General features: G+C 37.0%; 1 long non-coding RNA gene across 1 annotated transcript; it reads left to right on the top strand.

The window, feature by feature from the left end:
* Nucleotides 1-11,558: 11,558 nt before the first annotated feature.
* LOC112650095 (uncharacterized) lies at nucleotides 11,559-15,208 on the top strand. Its single transcript, XR_003129949.3, has 3 exons — nucleotides 11,559-13,511; nucleotides 13,603-13,701; nucleotides 14,515-15,208. It is a non-coding gene; the product is annotated as an uncharacterized LOC112650095 (long non-coding RNA).
* Nucleotides 15,209-22,629: the final 7,421 nt, after the last annotated feature.

Raw genomic sequence — 22,629 nt, 5'->3', positions numbered from 1 at the left:
TTGTTGAAGAGACTGTCTTTTCCCATTGTATATTCTTTCCTGCTTTATCAAATATTAATTGACCATATAATTGTAGGTTTATATTTGAGTTTTCCATTCTGTTCCATTGATGTATGTATCTATTTTTGTGCCAGTATCAATCTGTTTTGGTTATTGCAGCTATGTAATATTTCTTGAAGTCTGGAATTGTGATACCTCCAGTTTTGTTTTTCTTTTTCAGTATTGCTTTGGCTATTTGGGGTTTTTTTGGTTTAATACAAATTTTAGGATTGTTTGTTTTAGTTCTATAAAAAATGCCATTAGCATTTAGGTAGGGATTGCATTAAATCTACAGATTGCTTTGGGTAGTCTAGACATTTTAGCAATATTTGTTCTTTCAATCCATGAGCATGGAATGTCTTTCCAGTCATTTGTGTTGTCTTCAATTTCTTTCATCAGCATTTTAAAAGTTTTCAGAGTACAGGTCTTTCTCCTTTTTGGTTAAGTTTATTCTGAAATATTTTATTATTTTTGGTGCAGTTGTAAATGGGATTGTTTTCTTAATTTCTCTTTCTGTTGCTTCACTATTAGTGCATAGGGATCTGGGATTTTGGAGATTTTATTTATTTGAGGGGGTGAGGGATAGATGGAGAGAAAGAATCTCAAGCAGGCTCCATATCTAGCGCAGAGTCTGATGAGGGGCTCAATCTCATGAACCGGAGATCATGACCTGAGCTGAAATCAAGAGTTGGATGCTTAACTGACTGAGCCATTCAGGTGCCCTGAGATCTGGGATCTTACATGAAAAAGGATATCTTGGTATATTAGTTACAATAAAGCAAGATGTTTTAACAAACACTAATGTTTCAACAGCTTAATAAAAGAGGAACTTATTTTTCACTCATGTAATAGTCTCATGTGGATGTTTTTGGTTGATAGACAGTTTTTCTCTGTATAGATTCAGGGACTCAGGTCCCTTGCATGTGGTTTTACCATTTCCTAGGGCCTTAAAATCATCTCTTTCCAGCTGGCAGAAAAACAAAGATATGTTGGAGGATGCACACTCTCGATTACTTTGGCTTTGACATGATGCCTATCATTTGTATTCACATTCTCACATTCCATTGGTTGGCCAGATAGGTAGGTGGTCTCAGCTGTCTCTAAGGTATATTTGTATGTTGGGGGTGGGGGAGCATGGGAGAATGGGAGATAGTTTCTGACTGGGCAACCACAAATAAGGGAAAGGGATAGGCATTCTCATTTGTAATTGGCAGGAGGATCACCGGAATGAGGACACTGTGGTAATATCTTTAAAATTTTTTTAAATATATATCCTTTGAGTTAAACTCCACTTCTAGCAATTTTTCCTGTAGATATATTTACATTTTAAGGATACATCTAACAATATTGTAGTAGTGAAAGATTAGAAATATTCTGAATGTCCACGGAAGGGGACTGAATGAACAAGTTATTATTATATTTCCATACAATGGAACGCTTTAGCTACCAAGAGGAATAAGGCAGTGATATATGTATTGCCTGAGGAGAGAAAAATGAGGTATAAAATTTTGTGTGTATGGCTACCACTTTTTTAAAAAGAAATATATACACAGAAGTAAAATATTTGTGGAAGAATCACAAGAAACTGGTAACAGTGGTTGTTTCTGGTTTAAACTAAAAGATAATGATGGAATGGGATGGTAGAGAGACATGTTTTTACTGTATACTCTTTTATACCTTTTGGTATGTACCCTCTTAAATATAAAAGTCAGCTGTAGAAAAATGTAAATTACATGGAAAGATGGTTGTAATATATTGTTGCCTGGAAAAGCTATTTACTGAAAGGAATGTACAGTATGGTTTCATTTTTATAATAAATAAATTTTTAAATGGTGTATATAAAATATAGTGATTTATTTGTGATCTTTTGCTTATCTGTATTTAGAAATTTTTTATAATGAACATATATCACCTTTGTAATTAAAATATATGAATAAAAATTAAAAAAGAAAGACAATGAAAAATTTTCCTAGTAGTCCCTAAAGTTAACACTGTCATGAACTCTTTCCCCATTTCAACTTATGCCTCTTATTTGCTTCCATGCTACATTTTTCATACATTCATCACACGCCGGATTGCATTATCATGTACACATTTGGCTCACCAGAATGTACTCTGTACATTCTTTAAAGGCCTGGATCTTACCAGATTCATGGAGGATTCCCTATCTGTGCCAAGAACAGTGTCTTTCTCATAACAGGTGTGCAGTAAATATTGAGTCGGTGCTTGAAGCAGGGAGCACAATGAGTAAAGTGGTTGTGCATTTTGTTGTTACCTGATGCAACCTGTATTCAATACTGTGCCAGATTCATTCTTTAGTGATGCCAGGGGCTTATTAGGTGCAGTGCAAAGCACATGGGCCAAAGGGTTTCCTTCCTAAAATGATATTGGTTGCCTCTAGAGATCTCTGTCTCTGCATCTTAGATTAGTTAATGTGGATTGATTGCAGAAATATATATAATAAAACATGACATAAAGTTAAAAATCTAAGAATAATCAAATTGCTGATGACATAGTCTCTCCTGTTTTACAGGTGAGACACGCCTATGGGCTTGGTATGTTAATTTATATCTGTTTCCTCCTATTTTTCTCTCCATACTATTTTCCTTTTCCTGTTTCTATCCTCTTGCTACAACCTATCCCTGTACATATAGCTGTAGTTCTGATATGGTTATCAGGGGTCAATTATGAATGAATGGGAAGAAATACAAATAGAAGAATTAGGAACTAATAACATTACTTACAGCAGTAAATTTTGTTTTTTTCATTGAAAATTACTTGAGAATTGCTTTGATGGTCTGGCTTCTCTCCAAGTCCCAGTTTTATTGCCATTAATCTCTTGCCACTTTATTGCCTTACTCTCTCTGTTTCTCCCCTACATTCTAGTCCTTCTAGGGCCTTTCCTCAAACCTTTTCTTACTGAGCGGTCCTCTACATATGTCCATTCATTCAAATACTGCCTTCTCACAAAGAGCCAATTCAGATGCCACTTCCTCAAAGAAGTCATCACAGACCTTCTTAGTCAATTTCACTCTGCTCATTCTTCCATTAAATCGTTATATCCTCATTAGAGCACTAATTAAAGTTTATTTGTTAATTTGTTCATTATGTACACATTCATTGAGTGTCGACTGTGCATACATTCTTGTGGGAGCTGGGTTAAGAGACCACTAAAGACAGTCTTCAGGAAGCTTACAAAATGGTGGTAGAGGCAAATGAGCAGAACCATTTCAGTGCAACGTAGTAAGTGAAGTGTGTGCAGGATTCTGTGGGAGCACAGAGAGGGAGCATCAAATATAGCAGGGGTTGGGGAATTCCAGAGAGATTCGAGTTGATTATTGAAGTTGGAGAAATGGAGGTAGGGAAAGGAATTTCCCAGATTAATGGAACAGCACAGTGTGAGTCATTGAGGTGTGAAATGTCTTGCATATATGAAGAATAAGTAGCTCAGGCTGGAGTGTGGATTGGGGAGGTGGCAGGAGATTCATTCAAGGAAGCAAGTCATGGTGGAATTGTGATGGGACTTTTGTGCCAAGCTAGGGCCATGAGCTTTCTGAAAGCAATACAGAGCCCTTGAAGGATTTTATGGTGGAAACAATGTAAGGAAGCTTTGAATTCTGTGTTTCCTGAAGGCAGGAATCAAGTAGTATACATCATGATACCACCTTAGCACCTAATACAGAGCTTAATACTGGAAGCCCAGTAAAATTGAACTGAGTTTACTGGGTACTGCTCTATTTTTTTCAAGGATTTGTTTATCTGAAATAATAACAGTAATAGTATTGAACCCTTTTGCACTCTATTAAATCTTTTTAGATTATTTTATTTGATAATTAATTTAGAATTATCTAATCCTTACTACTCTCTGAGGTAAGTACAGTGGCTTAGAGGGTTTGAGTGAGGGGAGCAGTATAATAGTTAAGTCTACTTAGGTTTAAATTTAAGCCCCTCCACTTGCTAACTTTGGACCTCAAAGTTACACATGTGCCTCAGTTTCCTTGTCTGTAAACTGATAATGATAATGATATACCTCATAGGGTATTGTGAGGAGTAATGATACATGTAAATACATGGGAAGTAGTTGGCCTTATCATTACTAAGTGATTACATGCTCAGTGAATATAATTCTTAGCTATTATTAAGAAATATTACCCAAAGTCACATTGGTGACATTAGTGGTGAAGCCCAGGATAAACAAGGCAATTTGATTTCAGAATCTTTAATTACTATTTATTCTATGTTATAACTACTTCTGTAGTTATAGTGAGATGAGTAAAGATGGGTTATAAGCAGTGAAACAAAATGAAGAATTTCAGTCAACATGGGAAATACCATTTGGGGTAGGGAATTCTTAGGGCTCTTCAAATTACCCCCACTTAAAGAACTCTTCCTTTGCTACCCTTTCTGCACATAAAGGACTTATGTGAGTAGTATATCTCTCTAATTTAAGTAGATGATATTAATTCCAGATTCCTAATGCACATGGCTAATGAACCTAGAGGATGTCTTACAAAGGTCTCCCTCTAGTTGTTTATCTGCTAGTGCTGGCACCTGGTATTACAATGTCAAGTTTTGTAGCTGTTCCTCTTCTCCATACTCCTTAGATTTTTCCAACTTTAGGACCCAAGTGGGAGTCTTATGTTGGAGGATGTTGTGCAAACCACATGCGTAAAGAAAATAATTTACATTTTTCCTTTCTTAGCTTCTGGAACATCAGTGATTCCATCCTCCCACTTCGATTGGGCAGAAATTGAGGTATTCTCCTTATGCTCCCTCATTTTCTCCAAAAGGCACCACACACACACACACACACACACACACACACACACACGCACACTCCTTGCCATACATGTCAGAGGGATCCAGCATAACTACTTTCTTTCTGATTTAAGGACCCAAGAACATACAAAGTCTTTGGTAATAGAGGATTACCAGCAATTCACTTTTTCTTCTCCATTCCTACTCTTTCCAGTCATAACCTCTTTTAGCTTTCTTTTCTCTCTCTCTTTTTTTTTTTTTTTTGTGCTCACCATTTTATCCCTTTATCCTTTGCACAATGCTTGGTATATAGTAGGCATTCAATAAATAGTTTTTGAAAGAATAAAAGAAAGGCAAGATGCATTGTATATCCAGTACCTTAATGATATTCAATTACAGAAAAGTGTGCAAAAATATTGCCTTTCTTTAAATTTTATGGGAACAGATTGTTTTTAGCAAGCAGGCCCCACCTTCAACTCCACTGCCACATTAGAGCTCACACAACTTCAAGATTTATTGCCCTGAATATAGCTCTGGTGGTAAGGAACTGAATGGATGCCTCACAAATGAGGGAGGAGATCTCCAGGTTGGAGGCAGGTCTGTCTCATGGGATATGCTATTTTTCCAAATTTTTTTGCAATTGCATGACTTCAAGTAGAAAAGTTTCCACAAATTTAAGTCCACATGGAAATTAACAAGTCATAGGAGACATATTGCTGTTAGAGAAGGGTTGGGAGAAAATAATCTGAGGAAAATAGAAGATATCCAGGGCCCATGGCTCAAAATAAATAACCTTTGTAATTCTGGTCTCTATATGAACTCAAATTTATGTAGATGGCAGTGCTGAGCCAAACCTCTTCCTGGTTTCCTAGGAAAACATTTAGAGATGTGAAAAAGAGGCTTAAACTTTAGGATCTTATCCTTGCTTGAAAGTTCAGACTCATGTTTAGTCTGGGCCATGATGACACACCAGTAGACTATCCAGACATGTTTAAGGCAGTGAACTTAGTCCTTCAGGACTTTGATTGGCCCTGGATCTCCTACTGCAATATGCAGAAACAGTGTGTCCAAGGATGAACATCTTCTGAAGCCCAAGCATATTGTGTGTGTGTGTATGTGTATGTGTATGTGTATGTGTATGTGTATGTGTATGTGTCTGCAACCTGGAAGTAATCTCTAAGACTTAAGCGAAAGTGTTATCCAGGCTTGAATTTGGTGTGCTTCACATCAAATCTTGTTTACTACTTGCTCTGTCTCCAAACCTCCTTAAAAAATATTACTTTAAGTTTACTTTTCTTACCTGTCTAAGAAATTAGAAAAAGAAGACCAAATTAAACCCAAGGTTGAAGATAAGAGCAGAAATCAACCAGATAGAAAAGAGACAGTTAAGAGAGAAAACTGACAAAGCACAAAGTTTGTCCTTAGAAAAAGGAAATTGATATACCTCTACCATGATTGATAAGGACAGAAAACAGAAATTATCAACATGAAAAAAAAATTGCAAACATGATGAATGAAATAGGAATGTCACTAGATCATACTGACATTGAAAGAATAATGAAAAAATAATATGGAAATTTTATGATATTAAATTCAACAAATTAGAGGTTTTCAAATTACTTTAAAACATTACTTACTAAAGCTAATACAAGATGGAATAGAAAATCTGAATATCCAGATATCTATCTAAAATATTGAGTTTGTGATAAAAAAGCCTTCCCATGAAGAAAATTATAGATTCACATGGTCTCTTTGATGAATACTATCAAATATTTAAAGAAAAAAACAACGTGAATGCTAAACAGATTTAGAAAAGTGAAGAAATGAGCAATCCCTAACTCATTTTTTTAAGTAAGCATTACCCAGACACCAAAGCTGAGAAAAATATTTCAAAAAAAGAAAAAAAAAAAAGAAAATTGCTGATTAGCATTCCTTGTGATTATAGCCACTGTGTTATACTGAATGTCCCTACAAAATTCATATGTTCAAATCCTAATGCCCAAGTGTGATGGAGAAGTTAACAGTCTGCAACCTGGAAGAAGGCCCTTACTAGACACCGAATCTATTGGTGCCTTAATCTTGGACTTCATAGCCTCCAGAACTGAGAGAAATAAATGTTTGTTGTTTAAAGTCACTAAGTCTATGGTATTCTGTTATAGCAATGTGAACTGAGACGGAAAGAAGAATCCTTAATGAAATATTAGGAGGTTGAATCTAGCAATATAAAAAAATTAATACCTCATAATCAAGTGGAGTCTATTCCAGGAATACAAAATTGTTTAATCCAAAAATTAGTTAATGTATTTCACATATTAGTATAATAAAGGAAAAAAGCCCATATAATCCTCTCAGTAAGTGCAGAAAAAGCATTTCACAAATTCAACAATTCTTGACTTAGCAAATCAGAAATAGAAAGAAATTTGTTTAACTTGATGAAGAGCATTTACAAAATGCCTATAGTACTATAATATTTAACATTAGAATATTGAAAGCCTTCCTCATGATTGAGAATAAAGTATGGCTATCCTCTCTCACTACTTCCATTTGATACTGCACTGGAGTTCTTGCCATTGCAATAACGCAAGAAAAAGAAGTAAAAGCTATAAAGTTTGGAAAGAAAGAAGTAAAACCCTCTATTTCTTCTGGATATGATTCTTTATATAGAAAATCTTAAGGAAGCAAAAAAAAAGCTACTAGAACTTATAAATGAATTTTAAGAGGACAAAGTAATTTAGAAAGGCCATAGGGAATTTAATAAGTGAATTTAGAAAGAACACAGAACATAGGTGAAATGAATTTTTATAGATCAGCAGCAAACAATTGGGAAACACAATTAAGAATATAATTCTGTATTAGCTCCTCCAAACATAAAATACTTAAGAGATGGATCAGAGATCCAAACATAAAATAAAAACTATGAAACTTCTAGAAGAAAACACAAACTTGGGTTAGGAAAAGCTAGAGAGAGCACAAATGGCACTGAACAGAAGGAAAAAAACCTGATAAAATGGAATGAAACATTTTTGCTGATCAAGTTACCATGGCAAGAACAGAAAGGGAAGACATGTATTGGGAAAAATATTTACAATACACATCTATAAACCAGTATTAATAGAAACCCAATACAAAATGGTCAAAAGACTTGAGCAGGTGGTTCATGAAGGAAGATGTATAAGCACCTGCAGTTGCTCAGTACCATTAGTCTTCAGGGAAAACACAAAAGTATGAAATACCATTTCATACCTAATACGATAGCTAAAATTAAAAAGACAAAACCAGTTGTTGGTGAAGATGTAGAGAAACTGCTGGTGAGAGTATAAAATTACACAGTCACTTTGGAAAAATTTCTGGTAGTTTCATATAAAATTAGTTGTACACCTGTGGCTCAGAAATTCTACTTCTAGCTATTTATCCAAAAGAAATGAAGACCTATGCTCACAGCAAGTTTATTTATTCCAGCCCCAAACTGGTAAGAACCCAAATATCCATCAACAGAAGGATAAATTATGGTAGAAGTCATTTAAATACCCAGCAAGAAAAAAGAATGACCTACTGATTTATACAGCAACATGAGCAAATCCCAAACACATCGTTTGAGTGCAAGAAACAAGACACAAAATAATATGTACTGAATGATTCGATTTATATAAAATTATAGAAGGGGAAAATTTGTGTTTATAGAAATAAGAACAGTGGTTGTCTATGGGGGTACACAGTAACTTGCTGGAATGATGGAAGTATTTGATATCTTGATTGGGACCACGGTAGTTATATGGGTATGTATATTTATCAAAACTCACTGAATTGTACACTTAAGGTTAGACATTTCATAGTATGTATATTTTACCTCTATTAAAACCAAACCAAAAGGACCCCTGGGTGGCGCAGCGGTTTGGCGCCTGCCTTTGGCCCAGGGCGCGATCCTGGAGTCCCGGGATCAAATCCCACATCGGGCTCCTGGTGCATGGAGCCTGCTTCTCCCACTGCCTGTGTCTCTGCCTTTCTCTCTCTCTCTCTGTGTGACTATCATGAATAAATAAATTAAAAAAACAAAACAAACAAACAAACAAAAAAACAAACCAAACCAAGGGCAGCCCCGGTGGCTCAGCGGTTTAGCATCGCCTTCGCCCAGGGCATGATCCTGGAGACCCAGGATCGAGTCCCACGTCGAGCACCCTGCATGGAGCCTGCTTCTCTTTCTGCCTGTGTCTCTGCCTCTCTCTCTCTCTCTCTCTCTCTCTCTCTCTCTCTGTGTCTCTCATGAATAAATGAATAAAATCTTAAAAGAAAAACCAAACCAACAGTTAATTAACTATATGCTGTTGTAACAGTGACCTAGACAGTTAAAAATAAGAAGTTGAGCAAAAATTATAGTGAAGAACAAACAAACAACATGGATGGTAACTTTATTTATTTATTTATTTATTTATTTATTTATTTATTTATTTATTTATTTAGAGAGCATGTACACTGGCATAGGAAAGGTGCTTAGGGAGAGGGAGAGAGAGAATCTCAAGCAGGATCTATGCATGCCCAGTGCAGAGCCTGACTTGGGGCTTGATCTCATGGTCCGGATTCATGACCTGAGCTGAAATCAGGAATTGGATGTTTAATTGACTGAGCCACTCATATGCCCCATCCTAGCCATTGTTTTAAAAAGAGAAAGATAAATTAAGGCTAAATATTGGAACAGAAGAGATAAATTATTATTACCTAGAAAGTACTTAGAAAACAAATGAATCAAATGAAAAACTTCTAGAGCTAAAATGAATTTTTAGTAGTCTAGTTAGAGTACGTGTGCATATACACATATATGACATATACACATGCATGTATATGCATACATATATGTACATATATGCATGCTAATTTCACATGTATATATGAACCAACATATACCAGCTAAAACATAATCGCAAAAAACGATCCCTTCCACAGTTAAAATAAAAATATACAGAGACTTAGGAATCAATTTGTCAAGAAATAGGACTGTATGAAGAAAGCAACAAAATTTCCTAAGGGATGAGAAAAGACTTGGATAAGTGGATACAGACCACATTTCTGGATGAAAAGACTCAAAATTATAAAACTAATTATAATTATAAAATTTTACAACATTATAAAAATTCCTCTAACTTATTCTTTAAATTTTAACCAAAATTAGATTAGGTTTTGGGAATGCCACAACATGATTCTAAAGTTTAAATGGAATTACAAACATTGAAAGATCTCTAAAAAACATTTTAGAAAAAATGAAGGGAGAATTGCCCTGTAAATTATTAAAGCACATTATGGAGCTGTGATGATTTGTTTTGTGTGGAATGAGTTCAGAAATAGATCATCAGATCCTAACAAGAGAATCAAAGGTCTAGAAACAGTCACAAGTATATATAACATATTAGTATATAATGAAGTTACAAATTTTAGGTCAACAGAAAAAATGCTGTATTATTAAAAAAATAGCATTGGCTGGGGTACTAGTAAGCTTATGTTAGAAAAGGCATTTTAGGGTTTTCCTGACCCACCTCTTCACAATGTCAAATTCCCCTAACTCCCAGTTTCCCCATCCTCTGCAGCTACTTCCAATTTGCTCCATTACCTCTTTGTCCAAAATTTCTCTCATATTCTTTCTTGGGCCTAGCTTTATCTTCTTCCTCCCCATTTTCCCCTTTCCTGGGTTTATTTTCCAGCTGATGATTCTTTCCCTTGCCAGTCAGTGTAAGACCTCACAAGTCTTTTTGTTTTCTTCATGCACCTATCTACCTCAAAATGGCCTTATTATTACTGGGTTGGATGAAGCCATCTTTTTTTGAGGGATGTTGAGAGAGGAGTGAGTGAATGAACTCCATGAATCGGGTCAATAGATAACTGCAGAGTTTCCTTTGTGGGTCTAAAGGAGAAGAGGCTGTGGATACTCAGGTCTTGGTACTTCTGTCACCACCAGAGTTGAACAAACTGTGGGTCATTTGCAAACTGGGATGCATTCGTCACAAAAGAAACCAAGACAGTGGTTTGAGGCTGCATGAGTACTCCTAAGAGGACTCAGGGGCTGCCAGACGTGGGCGGTGAAGGGCTGGCAGACAGGGCATGCCTACCTAAATATGCTTTTACCAGAGCAATATTTGTATGTTGAAGGTACCCATAAGAAGTTCCTGCTACAACAATGTTTGAAGATCACTCCTTAATAAAACAATTAAATTATAAATACTTTGAATAGAAAACAACTGCTTTAAAAAGCAGTATGAATTGTAAGTTAAAAAGATATGGCTACAAAAGGCACTTAAGAGTAGTCAGATCTGAGTGGTGCAAAGTGAATGATAGATTCACTTTTGCTTATCTTTATTTAAAACATTTTATAGTGATAACATGTTATTGTTATTTGTTGTAGTTTTTATACCTTTGAGGTATAATTTAGATAACAGTAAAATGACAAATTTTAAGTGCATAATTTGATGACATTTCACATATGTATACATCTATGTGACCACCACGCAGATAAAAATCTAGACTATTTCTATGACCCAAGAGAGTTTCCCTATGGCCCCTGCCAGTCAGTAGCCCCACTCCCCATGTCCCACTAGAGATAACCACTAGTTTGACCTACATTAGATTAGTTTTTGCCTTTTGTAGAGCTTCTTGTTTTTTTTTTTTTTTTTTTTTAGAGCTTCTTGTAAATGGAATCACATAGTATGTACCTGTTTGGTCTAGATTATTTGGTTTAACATAGTATTTATGAGATCCATTCATATTATATATATTAGTATGTTTTCTTTAAATTGCTTAGTGATATACCATTTAATGATTATAACACAATTTGTTTATTCTTTTGTTGGAGATTTGGATTATTTACAGTTTTTTGCTATTAAGAATAAAGTGGCTTGTGGGGGTGCCTGGTGGCTCAGTTGTAGAGCATGTGACTCTTAATCTCAGGGTTGTGAGTTCAAGCCCCATGTTGGGCATAGAACTTACTTAAAAAACAAACAGAACAAAACAAACACACAAAAAGAAAAAAGTGGCTCTGTACAACCTTGTATGTTTTATTTAGTGGGCATATCATCCCTTTCTCTTGGGTGTATGCCTAGAAGTAGGGTTACTGGATATCTGCATCTTTAACTTTTCAAGACTTTGCCAAATTTTTCATCAAAGTGGTTGCATGAATTTGCTTTTAAATCACGAATACAAAAAAAAAAAAAAAAAAAATCACGAATACTTGAGAGTTGCCCATTCTCTTTTCCCTTTACCACTGTACATTTCAAACAAGGCAGATTTTTCCCTATGGAAAGATCCAAACTAAGACTGGGGAATGTGGCAAAACCAACTCTCATGTGGACCAGCATCCAATCCGAGAGAAACATGCAGAGAACAACAGGTTTTGAGTTGACAGTTGTTTTTGGTGTCTGTGTGTGTCTGGGTTGCAAGCCCCAGAGGAGTGTGGGAGACAGAGGTGTGCGGAAAGCCAGTCTCAGGAAAGTGCTTACAGACATTAGATAAGAGGTCAGGTTCCCAGGTGAATTGGTTCCAGCTCTTCAGGGAACCAGAGGCTCTTGGGTAGAAGGGATAGATTCATGAGCTGGCCATATGCTGAATGCTTAGATGATTTAGGTTTCATCTAATGGTTACACCAGCATTAGGATCGCTGTTGCTTTGCCTTTCGGGACACACAGGGTAGGAAGCTCTTAAGACGACACTAAACTTGGGCTAACTTGAACTTGCAAGTAGAAAAACTTCCACAGATATGGTAGAGCTGATATTGACAAAGATGTCAGTACCCAAACCCAAGCATACAATTGAACCTAGTTCTGGGCCACAGTTTGGGTGTCAGTTTTCTAGGCAGGAAGCTAAGTGGTAGGAAGTGAGGTCTATAAATGTGCGAACCAAGTAGGTGTTGCTTGCCAAGACAAGTGGAACCATCTGAACTGAGTACCTGTTGGTGAGTCCTACTAGGGACAGTGGCAATGAGGCCAGGTTCTCAGGGGTAGCTTCCATATAGTTTACTCAGCTTTGGTCAATTTCATGTTTATAGTCTGGATCCTTAGGCCTCCCTGGATGAAGCAGAAAATGGCTACTGATGACCCACATGAAAGAGTTTGGCTAACTCTGACTCTCCTTCTAACATATATCTTGAATCCTTTTGCTTTCCTCTAATTTTATTGCCATCACTTACGTTGAAGCCATGGTATAGATTCCTCAATGTATTCCATCAGCCTCTTCACCAGTCTCCTGTATCAACTTCTGACCCACTCAAATTCATTCCACACAGCATTACTCATTTATTATGTTATTCCCTTTCTTGGAAATAACATGATTCTTAAATTCATGTCAAAGTTTCAGGAGCATGTATTTGAAACATATATTTGTAGATAATGTAGATACTAGAAAATGTGCCAGTTTGGGAGTTAGAAGATTCAGGTTCTAATCCTGGCACAATCACTAACCACCTATATGACTGAGCAATCTCTCCTCCACCCCTCTATGTCTCAGTTTCCTTATATGTAAGGTAAAGAATAGGACCAAACTATAAAGTCCCTGGGGACCCTGGTAGGTCTAAGATTCTGCCATAGTTTGTGGTGCTAACTCAGAGGATTTTTCTTAAGTTCTTTCCTGGAGTGGAGAGAAAGAAGAGAGACCCTGGATGGGATTTCAGTCAGCTCTCCCACCTCTTCTGAGAGATGGCTGGCATCCTTGAAGTTTTAAGACAATCCCCATATACTGAGGTAAACCATACAAAAATGCTTCAAGAACATTTCCTGTTTTCAGCAGGTTGTGTCTCAAGGACTGAGCGTTCCCTATGGTTTTGCATTGCAGATGTCAGCCCATGTCAAGTTCTCTGTGCTTCACTGCACACTTGACGTTGGGGTTGTGTGGATTCCCAGAAGCTCCCCAGTCCAGGTCTGGTGGTAGAAGGTAGGTCCATAAGCTCCATGGAGTATTACTGCCATCTTTGTAGGGTTCTGACTGAGTGGTGAATATAGACCTATATTCAATTGTCCAGTTATGATTTTTAAAATATAAGTCTTGGGACACCTGAGTGGCTCAGCGGTTGAGTGTCTGCTTTCAGCCCAGGGCATGATCCTGGAGCTCCGGGATTGAGTCCAGTGTCGGGCTCTCTGCGAGGAGCCTGCTTCACCCTCTGCCTATGTCTCTGCCTTCTTCCTGTGTCTCTCATCTCTCATGAATAAATAAATAAAATCTTTAAAAAATATATATGTCTTATGGCATAGAACCATACACATGTACTATATAAATGTCATTTCCTGGTTTTAATTTTGTACTATAGTTCCGTAAGATGCATTCATTGGGGAGAGAACTGGGTAAAGGGACATGGGATCTCTTTGTTATATATTTGCAACTTCCAGTGAATCTTTAATTGTTTCAAAATTTTTTTTTTTGAAAAATAAGTCTTTATAAGGTGGTTAACAGGACTCCATAGGGCTGATTCCATAATGTCTCCTACAGTTGAGTTGGAGCTTTTTTTTTTTTTTCCCTAAAGCACAATGTAGATTACCTCACAATGTAGTGGTTTTTCATAATTTCTAGTATGAGGTTTGGTCCCCAGAATTTCCTTTTGAAAGCTCAACCTACACATTCAGTGTCCTATGTGTTTACATTGTTTTTGATCAGCACCAAGGCCAACCCTAGCAATAGCACTGCATGTACTGCTCTTTCTGGGTTCTTGGATTCCATGCTAGTTCTCACCTTTCTCTTCTCTATTTCTAGGTTCAGCCCCACTTGGCTCTATGTAGACAGAGGAGTGTGGATTGGCCTGGTTGATGCCCTTCCCAGACCTCTGAAGAGGAGAGGTCTGGAGAGCCTTCAAAAGATCACTGGGGCATAGAGGGTGAGATGAGCCTAATAGTCATTTGGGGATTCAGTCAATCAAGAACCCATTCTTCTGTTGGGGTGGAGAGTGTCAAGGGATGAATGAGCAGCAGATGCTGAAGGGAAGAAGGATTAACGATACCCCCAAAAATGTCCATGTCCTAATACTCAGAACCTGTGAATACATCAGATCATGTAGCAAAAGCAAATTAAGGTTGCAGATGGAATTCAGGTTGCTAATCAGTTGACCTCAATGCCCTGAGATATTCTTAAGATCCTGGGATCTCCTGGTGGGCTCAATGTTATCACAAAGGTCCTTAAAAGTTGGGAGAGGGAGGCAGAAGAAGAGAGTCAGGGAAAGAGAAGTGATGAAGAAGCAGTCTCAGAGCCATGCTAGGTTGCTGGCTCTGAAGGTGCAGGAAGGGGCCATGAGTCAATATACGGGGGTGGCCTCTGCAAAGCTGGAAAAGGCAAGTCAATTAATTCTCTCCAAAACTTTTAGAAGGGAGCACATCTTGGTTTTAGTCCAGTGAGACCTATATCAAATGTCTGACCTACAGAAATATAAAATAATAAATTTATGTCATTTCAAGCCACTGACTTTGTAGCCATTTGTTTATAGCACAGTAGAATGAATTCCACAGAAAACCTACATACTACTGCAGTACATAAGCTTTCAGGCAGAGAATTAGCTGAGAGAGGCCTGGGGCTCAGGAATCAGACAGTAGTCTTGGGGCTGGGTAGAGTGAAATCTGAAACAGAAGGTAGTGATTGGGAAGCATGAGAAGCCCAAGTTTTAGGTGCATGGTGTTAAAAGTATGGTGCCATGCCAAGGAGGGATTGGGTTAAACATCAGGAAAAGAGAAGGTCAGCTCAAGCAGTCAGAGGAGGAGTTTGGGGACTTGAAGTGCATGGGTAATAGCACAGAGGTGAGACTTGGGTGGGAGGATATATGTGGGGAGAGTGGATTTGTATGAGGCTGGGACACAGAAGAAAGGAATGGAAAGAGCACAAGGCTAGGACTCGAGGAGTCTGGGTTTTAGTCAGTGTCTTTAGACGTAGCTCAATGTGGTACATGTAAATGACAGTGGTATATGGCTTCCCCCTTAGCAGAATAACTTGGCTCAACTGGTGAGTATTCATTGTATTGCTTTATTGTAGAAATAATGACTATGGCACATCCGAGTCTCCCCATGATCGAAATATTTTGCATTGACAGAGTTGTATGTATATGATGCTTTTCAGGGAACACGTTGAAAGTCTTTACAAACTGCCATCTCTGATTTCTTTTGGGGTAGGCAGGTAGTAGCCATTTTAAAGTTGGACAGACAGAAACACAGGGCTATGAATCCCCAAATCTCTCTTAATTCTTAAGCATTAAGTATTCCAGAATCCTGAAATACTGAGTTCAGTAAAAATGTCTTTGCATTCTGTTTGATTTTGTACACTTTTCAGTTTCTCACAAACCTTTTACTGACAGAGCATCGTAGCATCTGCCAGTGATAGGGCAACCAGAGGGTTTGGCAGCTTGTGGGTGGGAGTTTCAGGGTTTGGGGACTTGGCAGCAGTTAGATTGGGCTGTTGGTGTGGGAGGATGGAACTGTGTATTGATGATGGTCTTGGCTTTTCCTAAATCACAATTGCATCATATGAGATAGCTGAATTTATGTTGAGCTTTACAAAAGCCTCCTGGGAAAAGGGCAAAACTGGTTTTAGTGCGTAAGAAGTTTATTTATGGCAATTATGGTACCAAGCTGAGACTGGAGACTGTTGAGAATCTGGACCGTTTTCTGGTGGAGAAAAAAAAAAAAAACGATTTTACTTTTATAAGTAAGGATCCTATAGTAGAATCATTTTGTAGTTGTACTGATTTTTGAAAGTCTTCTTGTCCTTTCCATAGGGCAGCAAGTAGGATATTCTTGTCATACTAATTCAAATAAGGGTGGCTTCTGGAAAGAAATATGAGGGAAAAAAAAAAGAATAAGAGTGAATGGAAAGAAAATGGCCAGCTCCTAGGGAGGTGTTTTGAGGATGTCAAGTACGGTTGGCCAGGTTTCTTATGACTCATCTGCACAGCAGAACTGTATGACTGGTCCTCCTGGAAACAGAGGGTCACAGCTTTCTGTAGTATTGAGATGACTCACAGAGAGGGGCTGCAGGTTCCATCTCAGGTTTATCTGATGTGCATAAATGTGACTTATGTCTTTGATTTGATTTTTTTACTTGTGGTGCCCTGATTTCTAGTGATAGAATGCCATGGAATGGAAATTGTATTAAATGACTTTTTTTTTTCAAAAAAGATTAGAAACTAGAGCTCACCTCAGTCACTCTTGCACATTGTCCTGGAAATTGGGTTACTTTTGGTAAGGTTCTGGCAAGAGTTCTTCCAGTATAGTGTAGTATAATATAATCTACAGATTGACAACTCAGTGGTAAATACTAAGCACTTTAACTTTTTTCCAGAGACTTCTTTCTATTAAACTCTAAAGAACCTTCTTTTCCCTTCCTTTAATGGAATCTAAGTAAGTATCAAAACCTAATGGTCATTTTGGGTGAATAAAGTTCAGTCCAATACAATTTAAAACTTTCCCCCAACCCATTGCTCCAGGGACCCAAAAAGTGGGTTGGAAGCAGGGACTGGAAAAAGAGGGAGGGAGTGGGGGAGAGAGCCTGAGACCGAGAGAGGTGTTAAGAAATAGACATAGAGATAAATACATAGATGATATAGATAGAAAGATACAATGAGCTCCTAAGACACTTCCTCCCCTCTCTCTGTCCTGTAGATAATTCATGACTAGGGCAAGGTGCTCTTGGATAGAGGAGGTAACAGTAATCTTACACCCTTGACTACCTGCCAGTTGTGGAAAGGTACCCATACATACTCTGGTCACTCTGGTTCTATCAGTTTCTAGCAGTCTTTGCTGATGTAATGGTCTCCATATGATGGTTTCTTATTCAACCTGGCCCACACTGTCAGTGAGGACTTTCTTAGAGAGGGGCAACTCAGCCATGGTTCATACCTCCTCCCTTCTCCCTGGTAGATTGTCACCTCATTTGTTCTGGCTGTCCAGATAGCCCTTTTTGTCTCTTTGTCCATCATCTGTTGTATAGTCCTTTCTGTGGACCAAGGGAAACCACTGGGGTTTTCTTCTATCGTGAAACTGGGGTGGAGGTGCCACACAGCTTTCCCTTCCCAGGATTATTACTCTGTATTTCCTTGTGCTTCTGCAAGGCTACTCCAGTAAGCCTCTTGCCTTCAGAAATCTAGGGAAAAGTGGGCACAAGTCCCTGTGTACAGGTGCATGTCCCCATCTTCAGGCCAAACCCACCCTACAATTCACATGCCAGGCTCTTCTGTGCTCCACTCACAGCATGGTGAGATGCATAGTGGGTCTCCTTTCCTGTAGTTGCCCCCAAGTCTGCCAGGAGTTTTTAGGGCAGCACATCTCTCTCTCCAACAAACTTGGCTTTGTAAGAGAGGGAAAAGAAAATTTCCTTATAATAAACAAGGCTGGGGGATTCCATTCACTCTCCTCTTCCTGCCCAAGCTGGGAAGAAGTGTGAGGGTTGGGTTGATGGCTCCTAGTCATAGTCTTAGTTTTGACTACTTATTAAGCCTTGAGGAAAGGCATCTGTCCCTTTAGATATGGGAGGCTAGGCTAGATTTCATCTGCAGACTCTAGGGCCAGTACTGGGGCCATAGGAAAAGTTCCATTCAACATCCTGGCATACTAATATCTGGTTTTATATATGACTATGTTCTCCTGTCATTTAGTGGCCTTTTATTGTTATGGGATGGTATAATGGTTTTATTTTAGTTTTGTTTTGTATCTATCAAGTTCATATTTCTAGAAAAATCATAGAAAATAATGATTTATGATAAGTAATATAAGGCTCTGTTTACTTCAGTACTCACTTGTTTCCCAGAAAATATTTTATTTCCCTGGCTAGATGCTGTAAATGCAGTAGGATGTTATATATACATTGTTTATTATAATAGGAACTTCTTTCTGTAAGTCAAACCATCGTCTTCAAGAAGTGTTCCATGTAATAAAAGCCGAGGGAGGCAGTATAGTACATGTAGGGATCAAGCTGACTTGACCAGAGTCAGCAGCTATATGAGGCTGGTGAGTCACTTAACATCTTCCTCAAAGCAAAATAAAAATACTACTACTTATCCATTTCAGAGGGTTATGAAGTCTCCATTGAAGAATGTATGTAAAGCATTCAACATAATGCCTGGATCATAGGAAGTATATCATAAAGTTAGCTCCTTTTATTATCTTTGGTATAGATAGTGATTATCAATATGATTATATGATTCCACTTCAGTGTGAATAAAAAGATATTAGATTGGTCAGGGGAGGCAAAGGCTGGGAATTCTACTAGATATGAGGAGGTTTAGCATCTATCATGTTAGCAGGAAAAGGAGTCAAGTTCAGGACAACAGACAGCAGAAGTTAGGGACTCCATCTAAAAGACTGGGAGATACAAGATCAGGAGTGAAAGTAAGAATGTAAATAACTGAAAATTAGGCATATCTCAGCAAGAAGAAAGCTTGGTAGTTATGGATTTGAAAGATAAAGTCTAGAACACATCTCAGAAGATGGGCAACATGGGATTGTGGATTGGAACATTCCAGGGCCTCTGACAGCAGTGCTGCTTGGGGTATGAGATGAGGTAATTCCCTGTGGCACTTTTCTTTTTGCCAGAAGGATCTTTAAATATTTTTTCTTTGTGATCAGCAGATCTCATTTCCTTCTTTTCTACTAACTCTGGTGAGGTGAAGTAGAATCAAACATTAAAAAAATTATTGCTAATTGGATAGGCCAAAAATAATCTTGTTCAAATTTTTGATCATACGTGTTTAACATACACCACCATATATATTAGCTGTTTGTATTTATAATTTTGTGAATCTACTTATGCCATTTGTAATTGGTTTATTACAATTTTAGGATTTTTCTTAATCTTTGTATGCTCTTGCTATATTGACTCTTGGTCCATCATATTTCTGTATTTCTCTCCATTTCTTTTTACTTTTTGATTTTGTGCTTTTGGCATATATGGAACCAACAAAATGAAAAGGCAACCTATGAAATGTGAGAAAATATTTGCAAACCCATATATCTGATAAGGAGCAAATATCCAAAATATATAAGGGACACTTAGATACAAGAGTATCTTACAACTCAATAGTAAAAAAAACAAGTAACCTGATTCTTTTTTTTTTTTTTAAAGATTTTATTTATTTATTCATGAGAATACACAGGAGGAGAGAGAGAAGCAGAGACACAGGCAGAGGGAGAAGCAGGCTCCATGCAGGGAGCCTGATGTGGGACTCAATCTCGGGTCTCCAGGATCACGCCCTGGGCTGCAGGCAGCACTAGACCACTGAGCCACCGGCGCTGCCCAAGTAACCTGATTCTAAAATTGGCCAAGGACTTGAATAGACATACAAATGGCCACAGGTACATGAAGAGGTGATCAACATCATTCATCATCAGGGAAATGCAAATCAAAATCACAATGACATATCACCTCATACCTGTTAGGATAGTTATTTTCAAAAAGTCAAAAGATAACAAGTGTTTGTGGGGATGTGGAGAAAAATCCTTATGCACTGTTGATGGGAATGTAAATTGGTGCAGCCACTATGGAAAAAAGTATGGAAGTTCCCCAACAAATTAAAAAAAAACTACCGTATGGCCTAGTAATTACACTACTGGGTATATAACCAAAGGAAATGAAATTAGTATCTCTAAAAGATATATGCATTCCCATGTTCATTGCAGTATTATTCACAATAGTCAGGATATGGAAATAATCTAAATGTTTGTTGACTGATGAATGGATAAACAAAATGTGATATTTAGAGTGGAATATTATTCAGCTTTCAGAGAGAAGGAAATTCTGTCATTTGTGACAATATGGATGAAACTGGAGGACATTATTCTAAGTGAAAAAGAACAAAAAACAAATAAAAAAGCTGACCTTATAGTAACAGAGAGTAGAATGGTGGTTACCAATGATTGGAGCATGCAGGGAGGGTGAGGCTTTAAAAAAATTAAATAGTAAAATGGTGATTGCCAGGGGTTGGGGAGAGGGGCTCATGGAAAGATATTGTTTAATGAGAACAAAACTTCAGTTTTGCAAGATGAAAGGAGTTCTGGAGATGGATGGTAGTAATGGTTGCACAACAGTGTAATGTACTTAATTAATACCCCTGAACTGTATACTTAAAAATCATTAAGAAAATAAATTTTATGTTATTTGTATTTTGCAAGAAAAAATTAAAAAATAAAAATATTGGAAAAATATTAACACATTAAAAAAGAAAAAATAACAAAATAGGGGATGTATGTTCAGATGATGCAAAGGTTAAACAATAAGATATTACAATAGAAAACAGTTTGGTAGTTCCTCAAAAATTAAACAGAATTATTATATGATCCAGCAATTCCAATACCAGCTACGTACTAGAAATAATAAAAAAACAGGTATGTGTGCCCTGATGTTCATAGCAGCATTATTCACCATAGCCAAAAGGTGGAAACAATTCAGGTGTCTATCAACAGGTGAATGGATTAACACTGTATGTATGATATTTATATAACATGGACATTATTTAGCCACTAAAAATAGGAAAACCCTGAAATGCTACAACATGGATGAACCTTGAAAACATTATTCTAAGTGAAATAAGCCAGACAAAAAATATTACATGATTCTATATATGTAAAGTAGACAGAAATAGGCAAATCCACAGAGATAATAAGTAGAATAGAGGTTACCAGGGGCTGAGAGGCAGGGGGGAGAGAAAAGAAGGTTAATGCTTAATGGGTAGAGTTTCTGTTTGGGATGATGAAAAGGTTCTGAAAATAGTGTGATGGTTTATAACAGTATAAATTTATTTAATTCTCTTGAGTTATACACTTAAAAATGGTTAAAATGGAAAATTTTATGTATATTTTGCCACAATTAAATTTTTTAAAAAGGAAAGAAAAAAGATGTATCAATCTTTCACTTTAAAAACTTTTACAACTTTTAAGATGACTCCCATTACTTTTTTCCAATGTACATTTTTTTACATAAAATTCTTTATATTTTCCTTTAGGCATTATAAAGTTAAATTTTTGCATTTAAATCTGTTATCCATCTGAAATTTATTTATGAGATACAGCTACAAATTTATCACAGCATCATTTATTGTGTATTCTTTTCTGCACTAATTAGTGATCTTTATCATACATTAAACTTATATACATAATAAGTATAATCATGTGTAAATTCTGTTGTTGATTTGAAGGATGTCAAAGGGATTTTTGCTTCGTAGTGCTTTTGGGTATGGAAACATGGATACTGAGCCTCTTGTATATTTACCTAAGGCATTTCTTTTTGTGTATCATGATTATTCCATGGTAGAATAAACTCAGTGTTTCAGAATGTAATTATCAAGTAGTGCTATAGTTCATTCAAATTTATTTATAAATATTATTCTTTCCACATATGGCCAAAGCTCAACACCACTGGTTTTGAGAAGATACAATGCCTATTATGTGCAGTTTCATTGGCAGGGAGAGGTGAGTTAAAAAAGAAAATCTGCATCTATATCATTCATAGGGCCATTAGTTGTTATTATGTCATATTTGTTATTTTAAGTAATGCCCTTCTACACTATCATTCCAACTGGGCTGGTGGGCTGTTAATTCAGCAAATTTAATTTTCCAAGTGAGCAAAGTTGCCCTTGTATCAAGCTCATGGGTATAATGCCTGGTTGTGGATATAATTCTTCCATTATCAGCTTCGTTCATCACAAGGCAAGTGGCCAGAAATGTGAGACTGAACATGGCAAAGACTTAATGATTTCTCTTGCTTAGTTTCACCAATGTGGTTTATGTCTTCATTTTAACAGTGATATGTCTATCTACATATAGAACTGTATTTAGAGCATATTTAGATTTTGGGGGGAATATTTTAATTGGAATCATTTTCCAGATATTATTTATCAAG

This window comes from Canis lupus, chromosome 11 (genome assembly GCF_003254725.2).
Source record: "Canis lupus dingo isolate Sandy chromosome 11, ASM325472v2, whole genome shotgun sequence".
NCBI lineage: Eukaryota > Metazoa > Chordata > Mammalia > Carnivora > Canidae > Canis > Canis lupus.
The sequence above is the reverse complement of the archived record's forward strand: the minus strand, read 5'-3'. Positions and strand labels throughout refer to the sequence as shown.